Source organism: Chelonoidis abingdonii, chromosome 7 (assembly GCF_003597395.2).
Source record: "Chelonoidis abingdonii isolate Lonesome George chromosome 7, CheloAbing_2.0, whole genome shotgun sequence".
In the NCBI taxonomy this organism is placed as follows: Eukaryota; Metazoa; Chordata; order Testudines; family Testudinidae; genus Chelonoidis; species Chelonoidis abingdonii.
In genome coordinates this window covers 94047158-94074279 of record NC_133775.1, presented here as the reverse complement: position 1 = coordinate 94074279, position 27122 = coordinate 94047158, and the positions used below count along the sequence as shown (strand labels likewise).

Sequence of the window (27122 nt, the reverse complement as noted above, 5' to 3'; positions counted from 1 at the left end):
TATAACATGCACATTAATTACAATGTACAGAAGAGATCTTGAAAAGCCAGCAGTGCATTGTAAGTTGCCATTATTATTATTAATCAAAATTCTAAAGCCCTCATAAAAAAATCAATGGGTTCCTTGTGGAGAAAGGTACTTATCGGAGGACAAAGCAAGGATATAACCCCCTCTTTCAGCAGGATTCCATCAGAGGGTACCTTGCAGCAAACCTTTGCCTTTGCTGAATTTTCAAATGCACTACTAACCCTTTCCCCTGATGTTTACAGGAAAATGGAGAACATGCTGATGCAGAATTAAGAGTAGGTCTAGCAATTAACTCACCTAGTAAAAGCCTCTGTGGAAAACAATTCTATTTTTAAATCATTAATAATAAACATGCATATTAGAGCTGGTTAGGGTTTTTGTGAGGCAGGGAGCTTAGTTTTACACAAAACCTGGAAAAATATTGATCCCTCCCCCATTTAAATGTCAAGCTCTTTTCCATTGTGCGTGTGTGTGTGTTACAGTTGGTCGAATATATATATTCAACACACATACTGTGTATATATATATTTAACCAACTCTAACATATTATATACATATAGACATGACACAGCAAAAATACACAGTTTCTTCCTGAATGTGCAGCTCAGAGTAGGATAAATCATGGGAATAGGGAGGAAGAAACTCCCTTCAAAGAGATATGGTCCTTTGATTTATATTATATGATTATATAGCTGTCCTCGTCTGTTGATGATAAATTATTTAAACAAATTGTAAGAACATGCAAGACACATCCATATACATATTAGAGCTGGCCAAACATGTTATATATATATATATAAAACATTTCTGGCCAGCTCTAATAAATAAAAAAAATCCAGTTTACATAGCTTATAGTGCCTGATGCCCAGTGGTGTTTCTAAAGTGAGTGGCATCATTTTGCTGAAAATGGAACACTGCTCCTATTGACCTAATATTAACTCTGCTAAAGATGCAACTTCGTGGAAATCCACTTGACCAGTCTCCTACCCAAGATGCTAAACCTGAGGTTTGCCCAAAGCTTTTGGCAAAAATTATCATTTTATTACTTTTTACAGTGAGTTAATGAGAATCAAGTGCTGTGAGTTTTATATTTCGTAAAATCTCATTTAAAAGAACAGTAACAGACAGCTTAATGGCAGCAGAACAGGAAATAAGAACAAAAAGGCCAGTGACAGCATAAATGATGAAGAAAAGACCAGGACTGTTATGTGTAGGAAGGTGGGTGGTATGAGAGGGGAGAGAGCAGTCAAAGTAATTTCTCCATTCCATGTTATTTTTAATATTATTTAATATTTACATTACAGCAATACCCAGGAGCTCCAATAAAAATGGGACCACCGCTAGACACTATAAAAAGACACAGTCCCTGCTGAATGATACTTTTGCATTTATACAGAACCTTTCAGATGAGCAACAGCCTTTATTAAGGCTCATAAAAACCCAGGGAGGGAAGTATTGTTATCGCTCATTTTACAGATGGGAAAGTGAGGCACGAGGAGGTGAAGTGACTGTCCAAAGGCATACAGCTAGCAGCAGAGCTGGCTATAGAATCTAGAACTGAGGGCTGGTCTACACTATGGGGGAAAATCGATCTTAGATACGCAACTTCAGCTACGTGAATAACGTAGCTGAAGTCGAAGTATCTAAGATCGAATTACTCACTGTCCTCACGGCACGGGATCGATGTCCGTGGCTCCCTCTGTCGATTCCACAACTCCGTTGGGCTTAGTGGAGTTCCGGAATCGATATAAGCACGTTTGGGAATCAATATATCGCGTCTAGATGAGACGTGATATATCGATCCCCGAGCAATGAATTGCTACCCACCGATACGGCGGGTAGTGAAGACGTAGCCTAAGATTTTAAAGATTTTACAAAACTGGATAGCTAAATTTTGACACCTATATCTGTATTTAGGTATCTAAGTAAATGGTCTGATTTTCATAAGTGCCAAACTGCTATTGAAATGAGATTGGGTGGATGCTCAGAATTTTAAAAATCATTCTACTTATTTTGGTGCCTGAACATGGGCTTTGGAGCCTAATAAAATTTGTTGAATTTTCATGTAGAAAGGTCTTTTTATTTTTAAATGGCCTTTTTTCAAAACCTAAGCTTTCCACAAAAAGCTACTGACGTTATCAGAATATACTGATTTTTGTGACATTTTCAAAAAGACTTTTAAACTGATATTACAATTGGGAATGAATCCAAATTTTTATTAAAATAATTTTCAATATTATTAAGAAAACGTGGGTTTTGGTAATCAAAATATGTTGATCACAGTTTAATAAACTATTTCAATTACAATTCTGGTAAAATTTTTATTAAAATATCCATACCATGCTACAGATAATGGAGAATTGCTCCATTTTGAAGCTGGTGAAAGGAAAACACCTTCAGCATTTTTTGACATTTTTCACAAAATTCTTTTCCTGTTTTTTTCCAGCTCTAGAACTCAGGTTTAGATACCTGAGTTACAATTTTCAAAGTAGCCTTATGGAATTAGGCAATCAGGTATTCTTCTCCCAGTGTTGTACTCTAACCTCTAGACAACATCTCTCTCTTTTGAGACCTAGGTTTTTCTGCTACAACTAGATAATAGACACCAGATGCATGGCTGTACTCAGAATGCCTATTATTAATATTAAAGAGGTTACTCATAAATACTCATGTAAATAAGAAGTAGCTCCAGGGAAGCCAGTGGACTTATTCTGGATTCACGTAGGTGTAACAGAGCACAACGTGGTCTTCCATTAATATTTACAGTCATCTATTACCATTCTGCTGTCAAAATCAATTGTTATTAGACCTTTAAAGGTCTATGTTCCCAACAATGTACAGCAGTGTTTGTGAGTTTATTATGAGCAGATTATAGTTGCTGGGAGTGAAACTGTGTGACCTTTGAATCTAAAAGCAATTATACTATCTCTTGAGTTAGCTTAAATCTCCACTCTCTACCACTCTACCAATCTTACTTGAGAGCTGCAATAACCACATTAAAATTAAAGGAGCTAAAGACAAATGATAGGTCTCCACTAAGTTTCAAAGAATCATAGATATAGAGATGGAAAAGAGTTATTAGGTCATATAGTCCAACCCCTTGCCAGCGCAGGATTCTTTGCTTTAGTATTGCTCCTTCAGGCATCTGAACTATATCAAGGCAAGACCATAACAGATTCCCATTAGTTACCTGAATCAATCCCATGTGCATGGAGGAAACTAGACCCTTTAGTCTTTTGCCACAGAGTTTCTTCTGGCACTGGACCTTTGAAAGGAAAGGAACACGCAGAGTTAAATAATGTTTGTAATGCTGATTATACAAGTAAATTGGATGTATTTTCTTCTTGTACATTTATGCTTAGCATGGAATTAGAAAGGGTTGGATAAACATAACTAACTCCTTTCACAGGTAATCACAAACCAACTGTACTATGATTCCCCAGAAATTTCAGTCAATTTCTCAGTTTGTGTATGTAGGAGAGGATACATTTGAGAAACTCATCAATTCAGAATGAAAAAGCAAGACCCTAATTCTGATCTCAGTTACTCTGGTATAAATCAGGGATATCTCCAGTAATACCATCGGGCTTGATTTTCCTCTCACGGCAGTTTTACGGCGGTGTCACTACAATGACTTCATTGGAGTTGCTCCTGACTTATGCTGGTGTCAATGAGCGGAGAATGAGGCCCAGTTAAAACCAGCACTGTAAGATCAGAATTAGGCCCCAAAACTTTATCTCTGACCAGCACTTGGAAGATTTTTTTCCCTTTCTTCCTTTTAAATAATTTGTGGGTCTATTACTTTACAGTGACGTTTGGGGAATTTTGATGACCTTGAAAGGAAATCTGTAAACTCGGACATTAACGAACAGAATAATCAATTTCATTAATGCAGTAGGGCTTTTTTCCCCATTTTATTTAGGTGAAAAATGTTTGCATATGAAGCATGGTCTTTGAAGATTAATTAATCTCCTTAACTAAGAGGCACAAATAGTTAGAACTTTCCATTAGGTGCCGAAGACGTACTCTAATGGACACTATCATTAAGACTCAGGCAACCACCTTTTCTCTGAGGTAGGCAGTTTAATTGTTAATAAACCATTGTCTGGCCATGCTGAAAAAAACTCAGAAGGCAATAGATGTGGTCTAATTAGGCCACAACTTAATACACTTAAAATAACAGAGAGCCCAGCAATAAATTGAACAGTGCAGGTCATCATCATTTTTTAACCATTTCCACATCATCCCCAACCTGGTCCCAGGCATCTCATAGCTGGGATCCTTCTGTCCCTCCCTTTTATGAGGGCTAAGTGGGGTGACAAAAAGAGAGGGTTGATTCCCCATTATGCAAGTTGTAGGAGCCCTGAACCCTCCTTCCTCAGGTCTCTTGAGGGAGGCTTTTGTTTAATGCCTTTTCCAATCCATTTTATCTCATAACTGTACCCCTTTCAGAACGAATAATTGCACTGGACATCTGCTGTGAGTTTTATATACTAAGACCAGTACCAGGTTTGCAATGGTGCCAATGGTGCAGTTGCGCTGGACTCACACTCAGAAGGGGCTCATTCTGTTTGGCTGAAAAGCAGACCTGGCTGTGTTCTGTCAGCAGTGCTGACTGGACACTAGAAGTCTGATTACAGGAGTAACTGCGATCAGCCTCCCTGCTAGGACAGGAAGAGCAGCTGTTACTGCCTGGAGGAGCTGCAGCTCAACTGGAGAGAGAGAGAACTCACTCCCAAGGACCCAGCTCCAGAGGAGAGAGGTAGTTATAGGCTCCATGCTGCCCTGGGGTGGGGATCCTGTCTGCTTTTTATTTTATTTTTGCACTGTAAAAAGATAAACAAAAGAAATAGTATTTTTCAAGTCACCCCATACAAATACTGTAGTGCAATCTCTTTATTGTGAAAATTCAATTTACAGTTGCAGATTTTTTTTGTTACATAACTGCACGCAAAAACAAAACAATGTAAAACTTTAGCGCCTACGAGTCCACTCAGTTCTACTTCTTGGTTAGCCAATTGCTAAGAGAATTAAGTTTGTTTACATTTATGGGAGATAATGCTGCCTGCTTCTTATTTACAATGTCACCTGCAAGTGAGACCAAGCATTCACATGGTACTGTTGTAGCCAGTGTTGCAAGGTATTTATGTGCCAAACATTCATATGCCACTTCATGCTTCCACACATAGATTGCATCTTTTTTAACCTTTTTACAGTGCTAATATTTGTAATAACAATAATAATATAAAGTGAACACTGTATATTTTGTACTCTATGTTATAACTGAAATCAATATATATTTTAAAATGTAGAAAAACATTCAAAACATTTATAAAAAAATAAATTGATATTCTGTTTAATAGTCTGATTAAGACTGTGATTAATTGAGACTATTTTTTAATCTTGTGATTAATTGTGATTATTTTTTTTAGTTGTTTGACAGCCCTACTTAGCCAATTTTTAATCTATTACATGTGTGCCATGTTAATTTCATACCAGTCTAAAATGTCATGCGGTACCAACTCATATGTCTTACAAAAGTATATCATGTCAACACTATTACTACTATCAGCCAAATTTATAATCTCATTAAAAAAAAGTGAATGAAAATGATAAGAAAACTGTTGGTGGCAGTAATTAAATCCCACCTTCCTTTCCTAAAATGAAGATTTAAAATACTTCTGGTTTACAATACAGCTTGCTGTCTTAAATCATCCCATAAGATCTATTAGAGGAAATTGAATAACGTCCTGCCATCTTCAAGAGTTTCAGTGATGCAAGACAAATGTTCAAGATAAAAAGAGACAATTTACCTTGTTCATCTGCTTTGTTTTACTACTTTTGTCTTGATTTGCATGTAAACTGCTTGGCTAAACAATAGGATAACAAGGATGCGAACTACTGTCCCCTTGTTCTGTTGATGTAAAAACACTGGAAGTACTAGTTCTTAATTTTCAAAGTCCTAAGTGGATAATTATTGTCCAATTAGACTTGCTATTAACCTCACAAGGACCATAAAATGGGAATAATAAAATTTACTTGCACTGAGATATTGTGCAAGTTATTAATTCATTAATATTTGCGCAGCACTGTGAAAATTAAAAGAATTGCATAGCAACTAAGTATAATCATTAATAATTAATCATTGCTAACACTGTTTTTATATTTATGACCTTAGAAACTCAGTGACTGGTTTGCATATCTACTGCTTAGGCAATATCAGGGGGCACCTCTGTGTTTATTTCATATAAGCACCCAAAACCTGGATTCTTAGCCAAACAATTTGAATCATAATTTGACAACACTGGAGCTAGACATCAGGCCTGAACAGTCTTACTTATGGCAATAGTCACACATCTGCTCCTGCTCTTGGTTGAAACGTGGAAGTAAAGAGACATGCAAAATCAAATAGAATAGTTAATCCATCTTTTTCTAACCTCTAATGTGATTCAGTTCAGTTTTTATTCCACTTTCAGTGACTTAATATATTATCTGAACTGCTTCACCTATCTCTAATTCTTTGTAGTACAAGAATAAAAAAGGCAACAGCTCTTCACCTCTGAGCTTGGTGAGTCTCTATCTTGTCCCCATTTGTCTGAATGACATAATCCCTGCATAATTTGGCAACAATTCAACACTGGTATCACTCTGTGCACTAAAGAGCTCTCAAACTGGAATACAACTGAGGTGTACACACAACCTGTGAGATGGTAGAAGGCAGAAGTTTGCACAGAAAGTGATTCTATTACTGCAGGGGATAGTCATCCCCTAATTTAACTCAACAAACCTGCGAAGGAAAAGTGAATTAAACTGAAATTCTCCCTTATTCTCTTCCTTCCTAATTCATCATTTTCGAACAATAATAGCTAAGGCAACATCAGATGCATGCTGTTTTCTTAAGGGACGATCTCATTTCTTCAAAGCAGAGCTTTGAGTGGCAATTTCAAGGTGTCACCTGCACAGTGGCTGTGTTGCTGAGAATAATGCAACTGGAGCCCAGCAGTCACATGAAATTTCTGCAGAAGTTTGTGAAAGTTTGAACCTGTACAAAATTGGAAATGAAGAGAAGAGTCCTTCAACCAATGATGAGAGATGAACTCCACTGAAGGTAAACACGTCGCTCCAGATTTACAATACAGTAACTGAGATAAGAATCTGGCCTGGTAATTTTACATGTAAAATATGTCTCCTAACTTCCAATCTTTCTTATTTTTTGCACTTTACACCTCCACTTTACGCTCTACCCTCCACTTGTATACAAGTGAGCTGAAACAAAGGAGTTTTCTGCTTTGGTATTCTGAGACTATAATAAGGGTTTCAGCAAATAACAGAGAAACTCATAATAACACATATGAATGGTTTACGTCAAGGATCCTCTTTGAACTGAGTAGTGTATATGATTTCACTCAGTCTATGGGCAACAACATTGACAGTTACTCGCTCATTATAGCTGAGGGTTCACTACACCCTCAGACACAAGGATTTCCTTGTCAATATGGTAATAAAATAGAACATAATTTGGATTCACTTTAATGTAGCACCTTTTATATTCAGAATGGTTTGCTAAAATTAGACACAGTAGCGGTAGTGCAGATGCTGTAACCATCATGCATTCAGCATCAGCTCACCACATTCTTGGACATTAGAGAAAGAGAAGAGAATAAAAATTAATATTGTTCAAGACAAGCACTGCTCTTTTCATAATTTTTCAGCTATGCTTAACTTTCCTTTGGGCAGTCACCAGAGAGAGGCCAAAGGGTGTATGGTTTCCTGTGAAAGATGAATTGCCATGTCGGTACCACTGGCTCTGAACCCCAGCCCTACTCTAGCACTTGAAACCATACAGGACTGATCCAGGGAGAAGAACTTGATGATATCTCTTCAGTGTTTAACCCCGCTGGTGCTAGAGAGAATCTGAGAACAGCATCACCTGCTTGTGTGTTTGATGCACATCTATATAATCATGAGCGGATAACTGATAATGGCTGATTCGGTGAGCACGTATAAGAGGGAGGCATGTAGTCCTCCATTCAAGTAACCATTTTGTTTCTTCTAATTATGCATCATTGTTTAAAGGCTATCGCTGTGAAGCTTTGTTCCTATCTGCCTTGTATTTAGTATGCCATTGAAGGTTTCTCAGTAAGCAATTAGCAGCTGTAATCCAGACCAGTTTCCAATATCCAAGAAGAATATTTAATTGACTCGCTTCACAGAGTCGGACACATACACCCCTGCAAAAAGATTCATCTGACGCACCAGTAGTGGATATAAACAGCAGTCTGCTCTGGAATATTTTATGATAATTCCGCACAGAACATGCTGTATAGAAAGAATTGCATTAGGAGAAGCTGCAATTATGCATTCAAAAAACACTTCCAAGAAGCGGGATTTGGGAATAATGAAGTGAAAAAATATTTTGGTTTTCAATTCAAAATATTTCTTCTAATTGCTATGATAGTGACCCAATGGAAGCTATTAAACTTGTTCGACAGCATGCCACCAGTGATGAATTAATACTTTCTGTTGCCCTGAAACAAATAATGTTGCCCTCCACACACCCCATCCACCTAAAGACAGGAATTTAAAAACATTGCCCCACACCTTGTATCTTAATCTAAGACATCAGTGGGTCATAACTAAGGCTCAATTTATGTCATGGAGCTCACAGAAGTCACAGAATCCGTGACTTCCAGAGACCTCTGACATTTTCTGCTTCAGCCTCTGGAGCCTGGGACTGGAGCTGGCAGCCAGCAGGTTCCAGCGATGGGCAACAGCCTTGCAAGGGGGAAAGGGGGGCACATAGAATCCCGCAGGTCCCAGCCACCATGGTAGCAGGAGAAACCATGGAGCTGCATCAGCAAAAGTCACAGATAGGTCATGGCTTCCATGAATTTTTGTTTATTGCCCGTGACCTGTCCGTGACTTTTACTAAAAATAACCATGACAAAATCTTAATTATAACAAAACACAACTGAGTATGTTAAGATGGTGGTTTCGACTTATATGTCCCAAAGTGACCTGGGACCTATCTCCCAAGGCTGTGTCTTCACTGCAAAAAATAGATATGTTTTTTCATTGAGTTAGTTAACTTGACTCAGCTATCACAATATAAAATCCTAGTGGAGACAAGGCACAGATAGTTTTCACCTTAAGGTAAACCCCAGCTAGAAGTTCTAGGTTAACCTCATGCTGTTACATCTAGATAAAAACGTACCTGTGACTTGTCTCCACTAGGATTTCACCATCTTGATTTTACTGATGTTAGCACGCTTGATGGAAAACTCACCTTTTTTGCAACGAAGACATAGCCTAAGATACTGCCCCTCATCTCCTGACATACTACCTGAGTTGCAGTTAGAGGAAGTCTCTGATGAGCTTACACCCATTTCAGGAAAAGAGGGGATGCGTGGCCAGGTGTTCTTCATATGGTCTATGATGCAGCTGCTTGAAACACAATTTCCATTTTGTGGGGGAAAATTTGCCATTTAAAAACAATTGAAATTTCATTTAATTTCAAAACAAATTTTTCATTTTGAAATGTATTTATTTTAATATTACTTTTATTTCATGACATATCAGTAGTAGTGCACACATCACATTATAACATGTCATATAATAGTCAAAATATCCTGACCTATCTTATTATTTTATTTCTAAAATCATTAAGGGTAGCTGCTACATAGTACTGATTCTGACCTTATTTTCTAAGGTGTCTCCTGATTGTATTGTAAAGAAACAATTTGACACTTTAATCCAGAAAATAAGAGAGGCACTCAGTGTACTAATTAGAGGAGCAGTTGTTTTCAATATCCTAGAAAAATGATTTCAGGCTAGCACAAGGATACGGTTAAGAGGTATGAGCTTTGGAATCTGATGTACTGCTGATTGATCAGAGATTGAGTTGGTTGGACATATTAAATGGCTTATATGTTTACATAGGTTTTTGTTATTGCCTGAGGAATTTTAGTTGAGTCCTTTTGCAGGCCAACATTCGGGCGCCCTGTCAGCCACTGAAGTTTTAAATGAAAGGAAATAACCCCTGCCACTAACAGTGATAATAAGTGTTTTTATTTATTCCTGAATGTATAAAATACATTTTTAGAAAAGTTCTTTTAATCTCTTTTATCTTATTTAAAAGGTGGATTGTTTCCCTTGGCTTACTGTGGCCCAATCTTTGTTCCACGTGGCCCAGAGGTAAATACATCAATGCTTTCCAATGTTACAAATGGAAATAAAACCAAACACATTTTAGTTATTTCTGCTGCCATACTTTTTACTATTTCTATGGCATCTAAAAGCAGCTGTCTGCTCATTAAGCCCAAGGGTGATATCCTCAGCTGCTATAAATCAGCAAGAGTCCCATCGAAGTCAATGATGGATGCCAATTTACAGCACCTTAGGATCTCGTTCCAACTCTATATTACAGCTGCATGCTGCCTTTTTGATAAAACACCTGGACCAGTGCCCAATACTCTGATTGTTAATTAGTAGGTCAGTACCTTTTTCCTTGCCACATGCTATGGATTTAGCAGATTTCAACTAGCCAGACAAATGTTGATGTGGTAAATTAATTTTAATATTTTCATACAAAGAAAAGCTAAATTGTCTCGACTATGCTACATTCTTGCCTGGACTGTAGCAAAATGATCTGACTAATGGCCAGTAGTTTGTACACTGAAGAAAGAAGCAGTGATTAAGTAATTCTCCATCGCTGGAATGTCCTACCAACAATCACTTGAAATGAAAAGATCTATAGACAGAAATATTTTCATTGGCATCTTAGTGCTGCTTATTCAACAAGAAGAGATTAATCTGGTGGCTCATATAGGTACAGCAATAACACGTTGACAATTTATTCATTAATTAAACCTTATTGGTATCATATTTCCAGTCTAGAAGAATACATCATTAAAATAATGAATAGCACAACTAGAGCTGCTTGAAATTGCAATTATTCTTTGTCCCATAGTCCCCTCCACTAACAATCTATAGATGCAATGTTGGGCTTGTGTAGACTGAATGCTGCTGCTCCGTTTAGAATCTGGGGTTGGGATAACTATGTACATTAAAGCTGAACAGTAATGGGAGACCCACTGCGGTGTGGATGACATTAGTATGAACAGCAGGCAATTGTTCATTAGGCTTCAACCTACCATTGCTATGACTATCACATGAAATAATAAACTGTCATTTAAGAGCTAATTGCCAAACATTTAATCTGAATATCATGCTGGCTCTTCTGTGTAGATGAAGAGATAAAAGAGCTTGGGAAAGGGAATCTCTGTTTAACAGAAAACACAGTAGGTGTACTAGCTTCAAAAACCTTATTGGGCACGGTTGTGTAAAGTAACTCAAAGACATGGGATTCCCCGGACTTCACAAATTGTCAGTGACTGCACGATGTCACAACCTGTTGACTAGAAGAACACATTTTTTCCCCCTCTCTGCACAGCTAACTCCATTTAGCTAATGGAATCATTCCATTTTTAAACCTGGCCATGTTTCAGAGCACATAGAGGGGTATTCAAGAGGTCATCTACTCTGAGCAGGGATCAGAAAGGAGCAACAGAGACTAATTGAGGCTGCTTATGTGGGCAGGAGAAAGTGACAACTGCTGAGGGCTATGATAAGGGAGACTCTAATGAGGAGTGATCCACCAATACAGATTGCTTTCAAAAACACAGATTAGTGAATGTAAAGAACGACACTTGCAACCTGAGCATTGCCATTACAATGGAACAAATTCATATTTCAGTGCTCAGCTTTAGGAGGCGGTCACTAGGCAGATGGATCCTCCCCAGTAGGCTGTGCAGTCTTTAGTCTGAGGGCTGGTCTACACTACGGGGGAAAATCAATCTTAGATATACAACTTCAGCTACGTGAATAACGTAGCTGAAGTCGAAGTATCTAAGATCGAATTACTCACCATCCTCACGGTGTGGGATCAATGTCCGCGGCTCCTCCTGTCGATTCCGCAACTCTGTTCGGGTTGGTGGAGTTCCGGAATTGATATAAGCGTGTTCGGGGATCAATATATCGCATCTAGATGAGACGCGATATATCGATCCCCGAGCAATCAATTGCTACCTGCCAATACGGCGGGTAGTGAAGATGTAGCCTGAGACTGCTTCAGCCTATTCTTGTCTGTTCAGGATTTCACAACATACTGATCCCTGCAGAAGGCACTTCTTCTATCATGGTGAGGGGCTGTGCCTGAAGAGCCACACTAGATTAGAAGGACACACAGTGATGTAACTCCTCTACCTCAGTTGTCATGTATCTGCTTGGGAACAGGCAGGTACCAGCCTCCCAAGCAGGTGCTTGGGGTGGCAATCTACAAAGGGTGGCAGTCCCTGTGTTTTTGCCCCTAAGCAGCGCGCTGAATTGCCGCCGGACGGCAGGGGCAGTCCATGCGCTGTTAGGGCAGCACGTGCGTTTCCACGGCAGTGGCAATTCGGCGGCAGCTTCTGTGTTTAGCTGTCTGCGGCAGCACAGCTTCTGTCTTCCGGCTGAAGACAGAAGCTGCCGCCGAATTGCCACTGCCGTGGAAACACATGTGCCACGCTAACAGCACACGGACAGACCCCGCTGTCCGCGGCAGCAATTCGGCGCGTTGACTGGGGAGGCGAAAACAGTAGAGCCAGCCCTGGGAACAGGCCCGATGATTGCAGTTGAGCACTGAAATGAGGTGTGACTGGACCCATACAGCTCAGAATCCACGCATCTTTATATTTAGAATTAACATGTTTTTAAAAGAAATCTTGACGGGTGATCAGTTACCATTAGGGTCTCCTTTATGTTAACCCTTTCCATTCTGAGAAAAAGAATAAAAAAACAATGGGCATGTTTTGCTGGGAGAAAAGAAGACTGAGGTGGTGGGGAGGGATACCTGTTAGCAGTCTTCCAATATGTTTACAGGTTGTATGAAGAGGATGGTGATCAATTGTTTCCCATGTCCAGTGAAGGTAGGACAATAAGTGATGGGCTTAATCTGCAGCGAGGGAGATTTAGGTTAGACATTTGGAAAAACTTTCTAACTATAAGAGTATTAAATTCTGGAACACACTGCCAAGAGAGATTGTGGAATCCCAATCACTGGAAGTTTTAAAGAACAGGTTGGACAAACACCTGTCACGGATAGTCTCAGGTTACTCAGTCCTGCCTCAGCACAAGGGGTTGGACATGATGACCTCTCAAGGTCCCTTCCAGACCCACATTTCTATGATTCTATGAATATCTATTGGGGTGGGTGCATTCCCATTTGTGTCAATTGCAGGTTTTCCTTCATGCAGATCAGACAAAAGTCACCACTGAATAGACTTGTGGTACCTGGTTATCCTGTACCTGATTTATCTTCTATGCACCTCCAGTGTGGGAGAAAGCAACATTTCTCCATTATTTCTAGCGCACTTGAACTTGGGACTCCGATACTTGGCATGCTGATCATTCCCACTCTGAAAAGCATTTTTGTTGATCTCAATGTATAGTAAAACAAAAACAAAACAAAAACAAAAACAAAAAAAAACAGTATGTGCAATTTGAAAGTAGTATGTGATTTGCAAGGGTTCCAATACACTGGAAATAATTGATTAGGACAGAAAATATATAACCAGAATATTGAGTTGATAGCTTAGCTTTTTTAAGTACAGTATAAAAATATACAGTGAAGCAAAGCTAATTGCTGAGCATTACACATAGAATAATGTCATACACACACACACACACACACACACACACACACACACATATACACACACACACACACACATATGCCTTGACTCATAATTATAGAACATTTCCTGGAACTGAAAAGATATTTTCTGGGTTGAAATAGAGGATTCAGTCTGAAAATAATTTCTGAAAGGGGAAAAAGCCCACATTTTTTTTTCTTTAAACGAGCATCTAATTTTCTCTAAATGGTCTCTATTGAAGCTGTTGCCTTGCCTGCTTGAGGTTGTGGTTTCAGTTCAAGTATACGCACAATAGTGGTCAATCCATAAAAGAGAGTGCTTAAGGCAGAATAGTTTCCGAAAAAAATATGTTCCAAATTACTTTTGTAAGCAGGGAATAAACACAGAAATTATACTTTGCAGAATGGGCCATTGCAGGAGAGAACCACGGAAGGTCACCTCTCCTACTGTGTTATTCATGCCTTCACTTATTTTTTTTTCCTGTTTGTCCCTGTATCAGAATTGAGTGGCCCAAGGCTTTCATCATCTCTGACTTAAGAAAGAAACAGAAAGAAAAGAATCTGGCTCGTATGCAAAAAGGGACATTAAGACAGAGGGAGACATTCACATTTCAGAGAGGCTGAGGAAATGGGTTGTTTTGATGGCTCAAAAATTAGATTGTTCAGGCTTTTTAAATAAACTCACCGATCAACAACTGGAGTGTTTTATGATCAGATTATGCTTCAGTTTCAGTGGAGTTGGTTACCTTTTTGCTGCCGAACAAGAAGTCTGGAGCCACCCAGTTTTTTGGCTAGCTGTGAGGGTGGATTGCTAGCGTCCTCTGTGTTTGTGTGATCATCTTGCATTTATCCCATTTTGGCAGAAAGTTAATGGTGAAACTAACGAGAAGCCTTTCAAAAAACAGGAGAAATGAAAACCAGCTATGTTAGAGTTCACACACAAATATGGGAGGATAGGTCTGAACTTTTCCTTCAGCTCCACTATGACATCCTTGCATTTAGGGAAAAGCCCGGCCACCTCCTCTGCTGCTACAGAGGGTCACTTGGCAGCAGAACCAGTGTGGTTCTGCTAGACAGGAACATGGGCATCCCCATCTTGGAGCGGATGCCGCGTGGCTGGACACAGCAGGGCTGAGGGGCAGGAAGTTGTAAAGCATGGACAATCCAACACCACATAGATCCTCCTATCTCTCTTCATCCCCACAGGGGTCTGCGCAAAGGTCCAAGTAGAGTATTTCCACCTCTGAACTGAACTCATTTCCACGCAGTAGCTCCTTGGCGACTCTGCATAGGCAGCAGGTATAACAGGGCAGGGCAGGCTAAGCCTCCCCTGATGGAGCTGCAGCCACTGGACGCAGGTTGAAGGGTTTTCCGGGGAAGTTTTTGCTTATTATTATGCACCATGCAGGTTCCAGGGCAGCGGAAGGCAATATGTGCTATTCAGCTTCCTGGGTTCCTCAGTAATCTTCCTAGAGTCCAGGGAGATTACTGAGGAACCCAGGAAGCTGAGTAGCACATACTGCCTCCCCCACTGCCCCAGAACCTGCATGGTGAATATCAAAACCTCAGGTTCTTCAGGAAGAGATGAGCTTTTCCTGGGGGCTGGCTTGGGGTCTCAGGAGGGGAGACGCGGTGTGGGGGACTACAGCCAGCCTAGGGCTCCTCCAGCGGGGGTGACTTGGAGCTCTAGCTGGCATAGGGGTCCTCCCGCTGTGGAGAGGGGAGGGAGGCTCTGGGTTTCTCTGGGGAGTGGGCCTCAGGGCTCCAGCCATGGGGGCGAGGGGTGGTGCTCAGGCAGAAAGAAGGGATGGGTCCAGGAACCCATGCTCCTCTGCTTCCTGAGGATAGCTTCCTCCTACTCTCCTTCTCTTTGCATCTTTCCAGTGCTCAGCCTGGCCATTTGGGGTGGGAGCTGGGTTTTAAATTTGCACCTTAGTGCTCATGATAGTATGGGACTAGCATCACTGGTGAAGGCAAGCACAATACAGGTGGGTGCTCAGAAAGCTTCATGCACAGAGAAATCTGCCAGTGCATCTCAGTCCTAAATGGAGCACCCCCTCTGCTCTTTTAGCTCTGAGCTCTCACACAGCCCTCCCAGAGTGCCTAAATGCTGACATGCAAAATATTCTAATATGCAAAGCTGGCAATGCACCTTAATCCTGGCCTGCAGCAAGTCCTAGCCTTTAGTGCTAGGCCCTACATAGTTCTGCCAATGTATCTTAATTCTGCCTGAAATTCCACTAGCCATTCTCATTTGGACCTTGGTTCCTAATCTTCCTAGACTGTGGGTCAGGTTTTGGATACCAGAAATATGTATCAGACTGAGATCACCCAGACTTCCTTTTATTTGTGGCTTTATCAGGATTTGAACTCATTTCTTCCGATGTGGAAGGCTTGAGCATCTGGAAATAGTGACAGTGCCTGTTTCTGATATTTTTGGTAGGGATGGATAAGCCAGATAGGAGCTTGAAAACATGTCTGTTTCATGGCCTACATATGTTCATAGATATCGTGACTTAGATGTATCACTTCTTGCAGTTGTGACAATATTTGACCCTTTACAGAGCATTGTAATTGTGCTAATATGATGCTGATGAGGCTAGTGGTTCATCAGGAGTTAAAATATCACAATACAGGTGATTTTTCAGTGGCTAAATCAGAAACTCAACTGAGTTAAAGTGGTTGAGTTCACTCAGCCTCATTTAAAACCCAGCCTAAAAGCCCTATTATTTTAACAAGTTGCCATTGTTAACGTCATCATGTCCTTTTCAGAAAAACTGTTGTCCTAATTTGAAACAAGTGCTTCCTTTAGGGCTAATTAAGCTGACGAATAATTCTTTAAAGAATGAGCGCAGTGAAGCCGGGGGCTCTGGAGAGGACTGATTCTCGCTGCTCACAGCTGGGAGAATTATTTGCATTCCTTCTGCATGAGGATATGGAATGAGAAAAAAATAACATGTAATCATTTCCATAATAAACTTATTCTAAACAAAGTAATTCATAATTTGATGGTACACATGTACACACGAGTTTGTCGTGGAGATTGGCTAAGCTACCACCTAAACTACAAATCAAAGTGCACAGGAAACGGAGAAACCTATTCACTGTGACAGAGTAGGCAAACCTGTTTGTATTCATTCACTCCTTCAAGTTTAAGTAATGTTCACTCAAAATCAGACTGGCGATAGATGAACCTCAAAAGGTTTATAAATTTGGTTTGGATGCTTATTGGACCTGGGGCTCGGTATGGGACAGCATGTTTCAGTGGATAAGGCCCAGGACAGGGAGTCAGAAGACCCGGCATCTATCTCAGCTCAGCCTCTGCTGTATGACTGTGGAGATGTCACTTCACTTCTCTCTGCCTCAGTTTCCCCATCCATACAATCAGAATTTTGCTAGTTGCAGACCTCTGTAAAGCAGGAATGAAAAAACATTTTCTTAACTCTGTCTGACCCTGACACGTGTCATATGAAAGGCTTCTGATATTGATGTAGGGTAGGTATTATTATTATACCCTCTTCACTCAGTTCACCTGGTGAAAAGCCAGGCACAACATTGCACTGTGTTAAAAGAACTATGATAATCATGGGGATAATACTACTTGCCCCACGTTGGTAAAGTGAAATATGCTTAATCAATAATTAAAGATTGCTCAGTGCTTTGAGGGACCTTAGTGGAAGGGTGCTTCCAGGAGATGTCTGCCCAATGGTCTGTGATGGGATGTTGGATGAGATGGGATCTGAGTTACTGCAGAGAATTCTTTCCTGAGTACTGTCTGGTGAGTCTTGCCCACATGCTCAGGGTTTAGCTGATCGCCATATCTGGGGTCAGGAAGGAATTTTCCTCCGGGGCAGATTGGCAGAGGTCCTGGAGGTTTTTTGCCTTCCTCTGCAGCGTGAGGCATGGGTCACTTGCTGGTGGATTCTCTACAGCTTGAGATCTTCAAACCACAATTTGAAGACTTCAATAACTCGGACATAGGTTAGGGGTTTGTTATAGAAATGGATGGGTGAGATTCTGTGGCCTGCTTTGTGCAGGAGATCAGACTAGATGATCAGATTGGTCCCTTCTGACCTATGAGTCTATGAGTCTATAAAGTGCTCTGAAGCCAACAAAAAGATTCCCAATGACACCAACAGACTTTGGATCATGCCCTAGAAATACAATGCTCTATTATTCATCCTGTAATTTCTCTCTTTTGTTGATCGGCATTACAGCAATTCTGGTCAAAAGCCTCATACCTGGATGTTACGGTAAATCAAGCCAGTGAGCACGGCATGTTGTCATTGTCTCTTTAAACAGATAATGATCATTCAAGCAAACATCCCTACACGAGAGGAGTCATAAATGAAATACTCACATGGGAATTGCCATTCCTGAATAACAGTCTTCACCGTTGAAAGCTACCAAGGGAGCAGTGACACAAGGGGCCATTGGTGGTTCACTACTCTGTGTCAGCAACTCTCGTCTGGCCTGACATATTCATGACACCTAATACACTGTTGTCGTAATCAGTATCTAAAAGGTGTCATATAAGATATCCCACATATAAACTGGTAACACACTGCTCCTGAAAATCATTGTGTGGTATACGTACAGGGAGTGTACACAGAATTATAAACATGGGCTAGAATTATGTTCTTAAAATGTGTTTAGCAAACAGTGAATAAGCCCAGTCTGCCCTAGGCAATGGAATGTGTAGTTGCTTGTCTGACCAGTCTGGTGGTGAGAAACAATGAAGGTACATTTACATAAAAGGTTAACAAAGCCATCGGCCTAGTGAGTGGGGGAGATGGCCTCTTGACTATCAGATTGGGGTGGAGCAGACTGCAAAATGGCATTGTTCCCTGGCAGATACAGCAAGCTGAGCCCCCAGGAGGGCCTCCTGAAGCGAGATATAAACTTCAGATATCTTTGGAAGATACAGTAAAAGCTTTCTTATCCAGCATGTTGAGGGAATGGAGAGCGCCGGTTAGTCAAAAATTCTGGTTAACTAAGAGTTATACTTACCAGTGCATTACCATTGTTCAAAGAATTAGAATACAATAAAATGAATACACATTCCCAGACTCGCCCTTTTCAAGACGTGTACAAATCTCTGTTTTCTATTTTAATGTCAACACAACTCTTACGCTTCTCTCCATTGCTTTTCGCTGATATTTCGGATGCCATAATTATAGGCTGTGTTATTTTATGATAAATACAAGGCAATACATCAAGTAATCAACCAACAGATCACAATGGTGGATACAAACAGAAAGAACAGAATTCTCGGCTAACTTGAGCATAGTCTGACTGCTCTCGGAATACTCGAGTCCTGAATAGCTTCAGCATTGGTCCCAGTTACTAGATTGAAGATTTGTATTGGGAGATATCAGAAATGCCAGTTTCTAGAGCTTTCAGGTTGGTAAAGTGCTGGATAACACAGCTTTTACTGTATAAGCAAGGACAGAAAACCATTTTGGTGTCCATCACTAAAGGGGCCAGAACTCTTGAAATCACAGAATGTTGGATCCTTCAACCAAGGGAGTTGAAATCTCTCGGAACTAAGATTAAGTGAGAAACCTGCTTAGGCAAAGACTGTAACTTGCTGAAAGTAAGTTTTAGTCTCAGGAGCATATTTTTTTACTTTTGTTTGCTTGTAACCCTGTAATGCCTTATACTTGGTATCACTTCCACCTATGAATTTTTGTTTCATAAACTTATTTTACTTTTAATACAAATCAACAGTGCTGTGATTGAAATGAAAGTGTTTGTCCAACTCCAGTTAAATTAATGAGCTGCTGTTTACTGTCTCTTTAAAGGAGCAGTGAACTTGATAACTTTTGTGAGCGCTCCAGGAGAGGGTTGGACACTACCAGGCAGATGGTAGAAATTCCACAGTGGGGGGTCACTCTGAAAAATGTAACAGGCAGTGGAAGCCAGGGTGTTAGCTGAATGCTTGTCTGCTGGCTGTTGCTGTTTGGGCTGTGAGCAACATAACGTTTAAGGCACCCAGGGTTACACTGCAGGTGACAACCTCCAATTGGTCTGGGTTGAATATCAAAACGTCACAGAAGCACTGTTTGCGAGGCTTGCTACAGACACTGAAATAATGAATTTGAGAGCTGTGGGATGAGACAAATACATTCGTGTTTTAAATTCCCGATTTCCTTTGGTAGGGTCTGAGTAATGCTCTGTAGCTGGCAGCTTTGGGATAGCCTTATCCTTATTCCTTGGGCAGCAGCAATGAGCAATCACAGCTGCTGTTCTAACAGTTCATAGGACTCTTGTGGATTTCACATGGCCCATTACACCCTTAAATCACATATATTTAGATTTGCATATCAAGCTTTTTGACAGCCTGGATAGCCTCATGGGAACATGGTAAGGATAAAGTAGTGTCATAATACATATTTTTTCTTTTTCCATAATGGAAGTATAGACTATTATTAGATCAACAAGACATCAAGTAACTAATAATATTTCAAATACACACTAATTTGCATAATGCTTTGAATGCTACATTTCCATAATTTGCTACACTTCCCCCTCCCACTCTTCTTACTTAAAGCTGCTTGTTTGAGGCAGCAGCCCAGAGCTCATGATCATTTGTCCATGCTGGAGAAATTAACTAATGCAGAGAAGAAAAAAACTATAACGATTTCATAGCGAGTCAGCCGTTGTAGCCTTAAAATCTAAAATGTAGGTGATTCTGCTGGACTGAAACAACCAGATGCTGTCCTCTGTGTTCCAGAGCATTTCCATCTTCTTTAAATTATCCTTAGCTTGTAAGTTATTTTATCCTGTGCATTTCTAATTTATGTGCCTATTCAATGGACCCATCAGAGCCCAGGGAAAACTCCATCTGGCAATTGAGTTCTCTTCTTTTAACACAGCTCATCAAGGTCACTAAGCTCACAAACCTGCTGTTACTACTTTGAACGAACTCCTACTCTTGTTCTTGCATTGGTGCTGTCCTATCTCAGGCTGCCATTCAGCTGTTCCCACAAGTACAAAGAAGTCTCATGCTTTTTCCTTTAAGATCTTGGAAAACATATTGAGAATTATTCTTTTATACAAATCATGGTTGTGTTCCCGCAGACACTTACTACTGAGCATAGTACTTGCCACTCTGAATAGTCCCACTGAAGTTGATAGGGCTACTCATTGTATTAATATTATGCCAATGGGCAAGAATTTGCTGGACTGAGAATACTCATTGTAGTAAGCATTATGCCCGATATGCTGGACTGAACTCATACTTATTCAAAATGGGCACTTATCGCAATTTAAAATAAATCAATGATCAAAACAGTGCAGGGTATCACTGGGGATCTAAATCACTGCTGAATAATTATGACATATTATCATAGTTATTCAGGAACTCACTCTTGCAGCACATCATATAGCTCATCCTATGGGAAATACTAATGGGAAGCCATGGGAGTTTCCCATGGGCGTCATTGGATCATAGAATAACTGTTGGAGGCTTTGCTAGAAGATAAAAGACGTGCACTATGAAACTTGCAATTCTACCTCCCCTCTGCACTGCACCAGAGAAGAATTATCTAGTTATCTGCCTATCTATAAAATATCTTTAATCACAGATTCAGGAAAACACTTAAACTCCTGTTTAAATTTAAGCCTGTGCTTAAATTCCCTAGAAGTCCTTAAGTTGCTTTGAAATTGCTTTCCTGAATCAGAGCCCTTAAAGATTACACAAAAGGATTATAATAAACAAAGATAGATCCAGTCATCTGTGCTCATGTGCACAGAATAAGAGCTGAACAAATAATGAATTCAACTCAGCTGGTCTCTTTGCCTGCTCATGAAATGTCAGCAAACAGATCATGATATCCACTTTTTGCGTTATGCACTGATTGCATCTTTAAAATTCAACCTGTGTAGCTTCATTTTCATTTTTCTAGTAGTCACATGGCAAGGGTTGTCTTTCTTAGCTGGAAATCAGTGTCAACATTTCAAGCTGTGAATTCTGAATTCAAATGTAAGACCTTATATCTATAAATACTTGTGTGTGCAACTTTGGTTTTCACTTTCCATTACTATTTTTGCCAGCAAGATTTACTCAAACCTTGACAGCAAACACACAAGATGCCTGAGCACGGACAAGGTGAATTTATTTAAATATTCAAACACATTCATGAACTTTTTATTCTGGATTCACCCTCCTTTACTAGAAATATTTATATGCCTAGTATTGGTGAAAGAACACAAATAAGTGACAGCTCTACGCCACATCCCGGTATTAATAGGTCAACATGTTTTGTGTAAGTGACCATCCTGAATAGGAAAATGGCAGACTCTGACACAGTTAAGGTAACACATTCCGATGATTCTTGAGAACAGACAACTGTGGATTAGATGAAGATCCAGGCTTTTCACTCAACTTCAAGCCTCTATTAATTACTGCCTATATTTCCGGTCTCGCAACTCAGTTGATTGCTGGCCCCTGCTTAGCTGATGAGTTCACAGTCATACACAGGGTTGAAACTCGTTGCCCCACTGACGTCAACAGGAGTTTTGCCAGGATTTACAGTGGGGCCAGGATTTCACACACGGTGTAGCATTCCAATTCTCATTGTTTTCCAGTATAATCTTAGATACTGTATGATGATTCTATTCAATGGTTTATAGCATAGGTGCATAGTTGCTGCACCCCCTGGCTTGAAGTGGTTTCCATTATATACAGGGTTTACTGTTTGGTTCAATGGCCTTCAGCACCCCACTATAAATATGTTCCAGCATCCCTGGTTTACAATATCTGTATAAATAAAAAAGAATTAAGAAGGGCCAATTCAGAGTAGTGCAAAGCACCCCTGAAAGATTCTGAATGCCCTCATGTTTTATACCTCCCAGGAGATGGTCAGACTCTCAGTGGATCAGGCCTTTGAGTAATTAACCAGAAAAAAATTACAAGATATTAAACATCTTTGACATTTATTCACTTTCATATTCCTCATCTTCACAGTTGCATGTTCTGCAATAATCTCTGCATATCTAAACAGCTGCTACCCTTAAACCAATAGCTTTCTGCCTTGACCTGCATACAGCATTGCTCCTTAACTCTAAAAAGAGATGGCCTTGAGCTGCAAAATGCAGATCTAGCTTTCAAACCCTTCCTCCTTCCCACCGTTGCTGAGTTTCGAAGTCATTGGAACTGGGATTTTGGTGCTGGCTGGGACACTCAGATTCAGTTCTGGATTCACATTCTATTTCCCAACCAGTCCCAAAGATTGGCAGTATTAGGATTCAGGGGTGGGACTATCTCTAATACTGATGTATTATTCTATCTTTGCTTGTTTAATTTATTTCCCTCCTAGCCTCTTATCTAATTTTATATTATTGTTGTCTTTGGATCCTTAAATTTATTATTTTTGTTATTTATTTAGCATGGTGAATGTAGACAAATTTAATTATGGTGTTTACATGAGCTAACCTGATAGACTAATGGGGAAATTAAGTATTTCGCTCTTGCAGTTGGTACAAATACAATTTCCTTTCTCACTCACATTAATCCATTAGTGTTTGTGCAAGATGCCAGACTGATAGCACTGGAGTTCAAAGTCTTTCTTTATCCAAATAATAGGTACATCTTGAGCAGTAGCAACATAAGCTTCTCCTATTTTACCCCCACATCCATGTGGTTCAGTTCTCATCTGGAGACATCAGGTAAAGGGGTCAAATAGTCAAGATCAGTTTAAGATATTTCAAAAACTAGAAGAAACCTGGGTTGCACCATGACCAGTGAACATGATATTTTATCTTTGTGGATGCAAGATGTTAAGCGGTGTTTCAAATCATATTAGCCAAATCGATCTTCAACAGCCCTTTTTTTTGTCATCTAGACTGACTCCCGGTCCTCTGCTTGGGCAATGTTGGCAGAAGCCTTCAAAAAAGTAAATTCACAGCCCACTAAGATGAATGGGGCAACAGACACACCTCTGAGGTATTGTTTCAGGCTGTCTGCAGACTCAGGCATGTTGCTACATCTGTTGTGATTGTGGGGCTGAGTCATGTTTTCAAGCCTTTTCTGCACCACCAAAAGGACTAGAACCGTTAAAAAAAACAAAACCACAAAAGTCTAGGTTGTAATGTCATCATGTGGATTCATGAGCACTGGTTCTCGTCAGATGACTATTGTCCCTATACTGTAATCTAGCCATGCAAGCAATGTGCTCTGCCTTTGGATGTACATCTATGATCTTAACTGCCATGGGGGGTTTTTGGTGGATTCTAAACGCTTCTGCTCCATACCTATTAGTTTGTCTCACCAACTTTCTATCATAGGGATTGCACACTAAACAAGAACAAGAGAAAGAGAGAAGGAAATGATAAAAACATTGGAAGGAAGGTACAGAGAATTGCAGACAAAACAAAACAAGAAAGTAAATATCAATAAGAGGAAACAGCAGGAGCAACTATCCAAGAATGCAGAAGAAAGAGAAAGCAAAGAGAGGAAATAGTACAGCCATCTCCCTTAAACTTAGGAAGACAGATGTTAAAGAAGAAAGAACAAATCAGAATATTAACCAAACCACAAAGCCACAAAACAGGAGCAGGCAGAGAAAAAGAATATACTATACTCTCTGCTTAATAAAAGTATGAAGGAAGATCTGTTCCTGCCGGAGCAAATGGGTCTAAAGTTGTTCTCCGTGAGCAGAAACATCATGGGCTGTATTGTGCCTGTTAGACACAGACCCATGCTGAGAGACGACATGCAAAGGAGCAGCACCAGAACCATCTCCAGGAGGCATTATGTCTGATGCAGCAGGTACGTGCCTCTGAATGCAGAGGGATTGCAGCTACTGTGCTACTCCCAAAGAAGGTTCCCTCCCTTCCATACCTGGCCTGCTCTGTTGGCTGTTAGAGTAGGGGACAGGATCACGGTCTGGCCCCTCACCATTCTGAAGAGCAGTGTAGCTCTGAGCAGGTTTTTATATTTCAACAACCTGTGTGTCTCATGTCTAGAGGCCAGATCCAGAGCCCACTGACGACAATGGAAATTCTCCCATTGACTTCATTAGGCTTTGAATCAGGACCTAGGAGACATGATTTTTAAAGGCATATAGGTACCTAATGGTGCAGATATATACACCTGTTGGGATTCTCAAAAGCACCTCAATGCTAACTCCTATTGATTTCAAAGGGAATTAGGTGCACAGGTGCTTCTGAAAATTCCACTAGGCACCGAGCTGCATGTTAGACACCTAAACACCTTTAAGAGTTGGGCCCTCTGTGTCAAAATATGCATTCAACTGCCTATCTTCAGGTACGCAACCTTAGAAATTTTGGCCATTATGTTTAATTTAGAAATAATCTTTGGAGTTTTGAATTATCCAAGCCACTAGATAGCATGATTCCATCTACAAATGAGTTGTATCATTACTGAACTGAATTTCAGCTGCCATTCACAGTTGCTGGAATATTACACTTCTTTAATAATTTACACAGTTAACATAATAAAAATATTAAAAAGTAATTTCAGAGTTTAAGCCAGCATTATGACTTGGGGCTATGTTAACTGTATTGCTACACGAGTACTTTTGAGGCTGAGAATGTTCTGCACCCAAATATCCCAGCCAGAAAGGAATCCCATGGGAATATGGGAACTGAAAATGTGGAAGGCAGTGTGGTCTAATGCTTAGAATGCGGGAGCTAGGAGTCATGATTAAAGCTGGTGAGAATTTTCTGACAAAAGTTTGGTGTGTTTTTTTTCATCAGAAAATACCGGATTTGTTGAACCAAAAGTGTTCACTGGAAAGGGTTGTTTTTAATTAATGTCCTGGATTCATTAATTTTTTAAATTATTGAAAAGCCCCATTTAGCCATTTTTTAAATGAAAAAACTGTTTTTCCACTTCTAAACAACTTTCTGTTTTGAAATTTTCATTATTTATACAAAAAAAAAGGTAAACGGTGAAACAAAATATTTCAGTTGACCAGCTCTGGTTCTGGTTTTTGGATTATCTGTTTGTGAAAATTTGAGATTTCAACTTTTTGTCCTGATTTGGGATGGAAAAAATTCTAAAAAAGCTTGCAGGACAGGAAAACTGCTTCTTGTCCATCTTTAGCTATGACTGATGGGTCCTATTCCCCATTTCTTTTATTGATTCACCATGTGACAAGTCACTTCACAGCTATGTGCCTCAGTTTCGCCATCTGTAAAATGGATCTTTATGTGCCAATAATGAAATAATTGTGCTGCTCTATTCTAGAGGTAATTCATCTGCTTAATTATTATTATTGCACTTAATATGGAGCAAATTTCCATCCAAGCTGTGCACACATCAACCTTTCTAGAAAAACATCCAATCTTAGTTTAAAGATGGTCAGTGATGGAGAATCCACCAAGACCTATGGTAAATGGTTTCAATGGTTAATTACGCTTATGTAAAAATGTTTGTCTCATTTTCAATGTGGAAATAATTTCCTGGTTGGAATGCGCCATGTCAAGTACATCACATTTTAATGACAAATGGAACTTGGCTGACTCAGTCTCACTTGAGGGGCCACAATTTCCAACAGCAGTAAAAAATCTGAGGTATTTTTGTAAAAATGTTGATTATGTTCTACGCACACAAAAAAGGATTAATTTCTCAGTAGGGCTAGCATCTACTTGAGAGGCATAGAAATACTTGTAAATGAACAAATCTATAATCCACAGCCTTTCTGGTATTAGATTCAAAAGATATTTGAGTTGTGGGCAAAATAAATGGAAACTCTCTAGTTCTATTCCCCCCTCCACCCATTCATGCAGAATACCAGCACCACCAAGCATGAAGAGTTGTCAGGGAAAAGACTTCAATCCTGTCAGACCTGATCTATTAGCAAGCAGCATTTTCAAAGCCTGAGCTGCACCTGGCAAGCAGATGAGTGTATTCCTTCAAACAGAGCTCTAAACTTGTTTAGAGACATCACCAGGAACAATAGAAGTTATCAGGAGGCTGTTGCTGGGAGGTGCTTCTGAACCTAGCACATCTCTGGAGCTTTACAAGGTGGTACACATCAGCCAGCTCAGGAGACATAAAGAGGTCATAATCTGCTGAACACCTCAACCTCCAGGAAGAGAATATCAACTCAAGTAGGGGAACTTCTTCAGGGGGGTCAAGGAAGAGCTTACTTCTCAGAAGTGTTTTGAGCTGTGCAAGATTTGGGCTTGGTTAGTTCCAGTTTAGGGGTGAAAATCTGCGTCATCTTTTATTCCATCCAAATCACCTTCTTTTTCTCTATTCATGATCATTTTTAATTATTATTTTATTTATAGAGCAACATTAGTGAGCAGGGTGCTTTTAAAAAAGCAAAATAGCTTCCTGCATTCTATTTCCCCACACACTCCATTTTCCAGTGGGGAAAAGTATAAAGGTGAGAGAAAGTGTGTATGTGTGTGTGTGTGTGTATGTAAA

At 39.9% G+C, this 27122-nt stretch overlaps 1 long non-coding RNA gene across 1 annotated transcript in view; it reads right to left on the bottom strand.

The window, feature by feature from the left end:
- Positions 1 to 3217: 3217 nt before the first annotated feature.
- Positions 3218 to 27122, bottom strand: part of LOC142047121 (uncharacterized) — a 101507-nt gene continuing 77602 nt past the window's right edge. The window contains exons 2-3 of the long non-coding RNA XR_012656302.1: positions 6365 to 6395; positions 3218 to 3292 (exon numbers count right to left, since the gene is read on the bottom strand). This is a non-coding gene — a long non-coding RNA (uncharacterized LOC142047121). The remainder of the gene's footprint in view (positions 3293 to 6364; positions 6396 to 27122) is intronic.